This window comes from Hordeum vulgare, chromosome 2H (assembly GCF_904849725.1).
Source record: "Hordeum vulgare subsp. vulgare chromosome 2H, MorexV3_pseudomolecules_assembly, whole genome shotgun sequence".
In the NCBI taxonomy this organism is placed as follows: Eukaryota; Viridiplantae; Streptophyta; class Magnoliopsida; order Poales; family Poaceae; genus Hordeum; species Hordeum vulgare.
In genome coordinates, this window is record NC_058519.1 from 336094730 (window position 1) to 336100795 (window position 6066).

Below are 6066 nucleotides of genomic sequence, written 5' to 3' on the forward strand. Positions count from 1 at the left end.
GAACAGATGAAGGGGACATCACTCGGCTCGCCCTTCTGCTGGATGGGCGCCTCGCAACCTCACATGATGACTCTCTTGATAACGTGCTCTTACGGCTATGCGGGGTGTGAATGGCACTCATGATTGGGCTTTAGGAGCATGCAATGGCACTCCTAGGGTTATGCATGGCGGGGACGACACTCATGCTTGGGCCATAGGAGCGCACTTGAAGACTCGGTTAGGAACTCCTAAGCCTTGTGCCTAGGGTATCCGCCCAACTATCGGCGCCCGTTACACTCACACGGAATAATGAGTTTTGGGGCTTTACACGCCCAGGGGCCTCCTAAGTGGAACCGCACGATGAGTCGCGTCGTGGCCTTGGTGGAGGGCCCTCGCCCACACCCAATTGGAAGTCCCTATGCTCCCCGCTGGTGGAACAATATGATCGAAGAAGATGCCTCGCGAGTCGCACCTCTTTTTTTAGGTTGACCCATGCTGGATACAGCAATCGCTTTTCTTTCTAGGTTGACCCGTGATGCATACGAGAACCGTTTTATTCGCCTTTTTCTTCAACCTATGAACGAGCCCACCAGGCTGACCCATGTTAGATACGACAAGCCACACCCCCCTTTTTGGACTCGCTAACAAGTTAGCCTCGGGTTTTTTGATGAAAGTTTTTGTCTTGTGGGTTTTGTGGAATTTCCTTGGTTTCCTCTTTTCTTACCACGCCCGGACCCAGCGGAAGCCCCATACCGCGTCCTAGGGGACGACGAAGACAACAAGGGACTGACCCTGTGGCACGTGCCCGCCAGTTTATCCTGGGCCTCGCACTCGCAAGGCTGGGCATGGTGCCTTGGCCTGGGTCTGCCCTGGCAGAGCTGGGAGCCTATAGAACCAAGTTCTCGCTCATGGGCACAATCCACACATGCATCACCTCATCAAGGACCTGGTGCATGTACTTTTCACGCAACACCCACACGCAAGTGGACAAGCGCGCACCATCAAGACATGGCGACCATGTCACACCCCAAAAATTTAATCACTTTTTTACTGATTAAAAAATTGCATGGAATAAAAAATTTGAAAAATAAATTGCCTCTTTGCTCATTTCAAAGCCTCTTCCCAAGAACTTTTCTCTCCAAGTAGCACTTTTGAAGATCATTGTGTGCTTGAGTAATTGTTTGAAATTGTTTCCTTCCATTTTACTAATTTAAGGGAGACAATTTTATAATAATTTTTTTGACAATTAATTCCTTTTAAAGATATTTTCATCATTTTGAGAGCCTCCTTTGCACTACAACCGTTTCATAAAATTATTTAAAAATTCCACAAAAAATTGGAGATGTCAAGGGATATTTATGATTCACTTTTATGCAAAATCTCATGGTTGTCCTTTCAAAAATTCATGCAGCACTTCCTCATTTCCATTATTGACCGGATTCGCATTTTGAACAACAGCCCTATTTTATCTTGCTCACATGGCCCTAAATTTTTTCAACTTATATATCCCCCTACCAAACCCTTAAGTCTAGAAGTTGAGCTCCATTGAATTATTTTAAGTGCATGGAATAACAGCCTACATTTTCTGACCAGATTTGTTTTTCTCCAAAATTTGCATTAGCAAGTTTTTGTTTTTGCCAAACTAACCTCACCACTATCTTTAGCATCTAAAGCAACCTTAGCCCCCCAATTTTCATTGTTAGAAAATTCCCTTAGGTGGGTCTGGCATTTTGTTGAATAGGTGTCGCGCATGCTCTGTGTGTGGCTAGAGCGCAAGTTCTGCATGCACTGCCCCCGAGTTGCTGCGTCCACCTGCCCCCGCCCATGTGGCCGCCTGTAGTGCACACATGTTGCATGCCAGGCTGACCGCGTGTCGCCACTACCCTGTACCGCTCAGAGCATCAGCCACCGCAACCCTGGTGGCTAGCCGGCTTCTGCTTCTAACGCAAGAGTGGCCAGCATCCCCCAAGCCTTCCCCATGCGCGAGCTAACCCCCTGGACCACTGTTGCATCAGTCTGGTAACTCCAAACCCCACCAAACTAGCCCTACCTCCCCGGCCATCGCCAGAATTTGCGTCGGCGATCTTATCCTCGGGCCGCAACGGAACCACCACTGCCTGGCTATAAAGGGAGGCCCCGAGAACACCCAGTAACCCACCAACACCCTAGACCTGCAGCCATCTCCCCCTAGCTCCAATTTGGTCGGAGCCACCTTCCTTGCTCGCCTCCGGCAGTTTCACCGCCGCCAATGTCCGGCCGAATTCCGACGAACCCTAGACTGAACCAACCGACCATAGCCCCGGTATGTTTGCCCACGACACTACAACCCATCCCCATGCCCATTTCCATAGGTGGCAAGCCGCAGGTGGAGCTATGATTGCCGAAGGCATCCATCCGCCTGGTTGAAGTCGTGCTCAGTCCCGAGCTCTCCAGCAACCCCAACACCCTCTAGAAGACGAACCCCTTCCCCTTGATCACGTTGGTGTGCCCAGCCCGAACAACGCTCGACTATGGCAATTGTTAGTACTTCCAATAAAACTCTTTCCATGGTATTACGTAGACGCCCGAGTGTGGAAACTGCTAGTACTTTTATATAAGCTCTTTATGTGCTGTCTCTTAGATGCCCGATTGTAACATGCATGTAATTATGTTCATCATTATTATATGTCATAAGCCCTTTTTGTGGAGTCGTCCCAATTGCCCAACTACCACACACATGTCATTATCTCATTGTAAGCCCTCTATGCGGTCTCGCCCAGATGCTCGATTGTGGCTTATAATGTGTGTGCTTACGAGGTGTTGCCTTCGACGCCCGTTTGACACCTTTAAATTAGCTATTTCCCCCTTTCCTTGCTTTATTATACGTCATGAGTAGAAATTATTTAACTACATAACTGAACCCACGAATTTAATCTTGTGGCATATCAGGTGGTATTAAAATGTGTGTGCATGCATCTCACCTGCTTTTACTTATGTGTCTTGTTGATGTTTGCGAGTACATTCAAAGTACTCACTAACTTGTCCTTGGCTATTGTCTTGTCCAGATCGCATATCTGGAGAGGAGCACGATGATAGTAACCTCGGAACCTGAGAGTTGAGGATAGTATCCATGTGAGATAGGAAGTATCCAGGTCAACTGTTCTTGTGGCAACGGAGCCCATGAACACTGGAGATTCCACGAGTCGCTTCCGCCGTCAGTCTCTAGACATTTTTGTCCAACCTCCCCTCATAGACCTTCATGGTCTTGTACCCAAATTCTGTATTTGCTTCGTATATCAGTATAAAGTGAGTGTTCACCAGCTAAGAGTAGTCCTGGGGCTGATGAACTCAAGGGCCTATTTTCTGAAAATTGTTTTTCCAAAAAACCGGTCGCTAGAACATTGGTATTAGAGCCAGGCTGACCATTGGCTAAACCTATCTTAGCTAGGTCGCCATCCCTAGACCGGGTATTTATGCATCCACAAGCCAGCCTAGCCTACGCAACAGCCAACCACAGTGGCCATATGACACCTTTTTAGAGTCGGTGCCCAACCTGTCAGCCCAGCCCGGAAGTTGTGTATCTATGACCGACACTGGAGTTGTCGCATCCCCTAGCATGCGATGGAAAACTCCTTAGCTTATAAACGAGAGCCTTGACTCAACCTAGCAAACCACGACCTTGAACTCACCCCAATAACCCTAGATGAACAAGATGCTTGGCCGAGTTGTTTTCAACAAGACCACTGCATCCGAGCATGGAGACTTTGTAGTCATCCTTGCCAACCTCAAACCGCCATGTTTTTGGTCCATGATGAGCCTCGAGATGCTATCCGTCAGCTTTTGGTCCATGATGCACATCTATGGCGGGAGTTCCTCACTTGAATGCCCTTGCCATTTTACTAGTAGAGCAGCCGGCAATGAACCCCAAGCCTGTCAGCTTGCAGCCCGAGAAGCTATAGTCCATCTGCGACATTTGTCACCGTGGATGAATAGCCGACTGTTCTGCTACTATCCTAGTCGTGAAGGCTATGGTAGCCCGACCCAAGTTGCCAGTGAAGACCTTGAGGAAGGCCCTGCTTTAGTACCGGTTGTGCGCGATTTGAGAGCGCAAGAGGCACTGATCGATCAAATCACCTTTGATCTAGTTGTCAACCGCACGTCAGTTGCTCAATGAACCTCGGTAAGATGTGGAGTTGCCACCACCTCCAGCAACCAGTTTGTATTATTTGGAAGACCTAATGGATCCTTGAGGCCCGCCCCAACCTTCCCGTTAGCCAGCCCAATTGTGACCCCGTTAGAGCTTCACCGCAGTTTGGATGCTCAAAGCAGCAACCACGGCAACCCTCGCGACAATCCGGCGTCCGCTTCTACCGTTGCAGTGGCTAACAGCTGCCACAACAACCCTCATGGTTAGTCGGCGTCCGCTTCTGCCGATGCAGTGGCCAACACTTCCCAAGCCTTCCCCACATGCCAGCTAACCCCATGGACCACTACTACATCAGTCTACTAACTCTCAGCCCCGCCAGACTAGCCCTACCTCCCGTGTCATCGCCAGAATTGGTCGCCCGTGATCTTATCCTTGGGCCGGCGCAGAACTGCCACTGTGTGGCTATAAAAGGAGGACCCGTGCACCCAAAGCAACCCAGTGACCCCCTAGACCCATTGCCATCTCCCCCTTGCTCCAATTTGGTCGGAGCCATCCACCGTGCTCGCCACCGGCTGTTTCACCGCCGCCAACGTACGGTTGAATTCCGGCGAACCCGAGCCTCAACCAACCCACCCTAGCCCCTGTAACTTTGCCCTCGACCCTAGAACCCATCCCCATGCCCATTTCCATGGGCGGCAATCCACAGGCGGAGCTATGATCGCCGAAACCATCCGACCACCATGGTTGAAGTGGTGCTCACTCCCGAGCTCTCCGGCAACCCCTGCACCCTCTAGAAAACTAGCCCCTTCCCCAGAGTACGCTGGTGTGCCCCGCCCTAGAAATGCTGCCCCTAGCACCGGCAATCACCGTCAACATCAGCCCTGTCGTGCACATGAGAGGAGGGAGACGAACACCATAGGTGGGTTCCACCTATCGATGAGCCAGCCCCAGCCCTGCTGGCGCAGAAACCCTTGGTGCATTTTCTCTTCAGGAAAGCCATGCCCCGAAGTGCATCTCTCTATTTCGAAAGTGTATTTCCTACTGAAATGTTTTCTTTTATATTTTATTTTAAAACCAGATTTTGATTAGAGCTTATACTGCTCATAACTTTTAAAACACAACTCCAAATGAGTTGATTCTTTTTCTATTTTTTCCCTAACTCCACCTAGTTTATTTTCATATATATTTCAAAAGATCAAACAACTTTTATGTGCTGTTTTAGAATTGTGTGTTAAATTGAATATTTTCAAAGTAGCAAATTAGGGCGATGATAACTCCTTCAAGATTTTTGGGTTGCACACCACCCTTCTTCATTCCCAGGGTAAGATCTTGAACTCTGATTTTGCCTTAATTTGTGTGATTGCTTGTTCCGATGTATGGATGCACGACTGCGTTACTTTGATAAGAGCTCCCACACAGAATCATGCTTTGCATAAATGGATGTGATGGATATTTTCTTGCTATTGAGTATGTGATGCAGATGGTGAGTGGGTACTACCTCATGCCACGTATGCCATGCTGGTCTGGACAACCTTGGAGTAAGGTTTGCCGTGCTAAATATGTGACCATGGAACTGACATCTCATTGTGACAAGAGTGATCAGTGAGGGGATATCGAGGTGTGATGGTGCTAACACTATGTTATATCATTCAAAAAATTGTGTGTTGTTAACCCTCGCAGGAAAACTTAAACCTTCTGAGTCGACTGTAGATCCACTTTTGTTAGTGCGTCACCTTACTTTTTGTGCTGCCACAGGTCTTCCTGAAAGTTAATATGACTTAGTAGGTCGTAATCCTATTACCATGTGCACACCAAGTAGGGGCAGAATGAAGGTTCCATGGCCCTGGAATAATGCCAGTCATCCGATCAGGGGGCATGGGTGTTTCTGATGTAGGACAAAGAGGGTAGGGCCCTCACCTTGGAGCATGCCGTATAAATTTGATCCCATGCTATTCGAGGTT

The 6066-nt window shown here is 48.7% G+C and overlaps 1 long non-coding RNA gene across 1 annotated transcript; it reads left to right on the plus strand.

Moving 5' to 3' along the window:
- The first annotated feature begins 1255 nt into the window (after positions 1–1255).
- Positions 1256–3283, plus strand: LOC123426204. The gene is made up of 2 exons (XR_006622102.1): positions 1256–2498; positions 3024–3283. It is a non-coding gene; the product is annotated as an uncharacterized LOC123426204 (long non-coding RNA).
- Positions 3284–6066: the final 2783 nt, after the last annotated feature.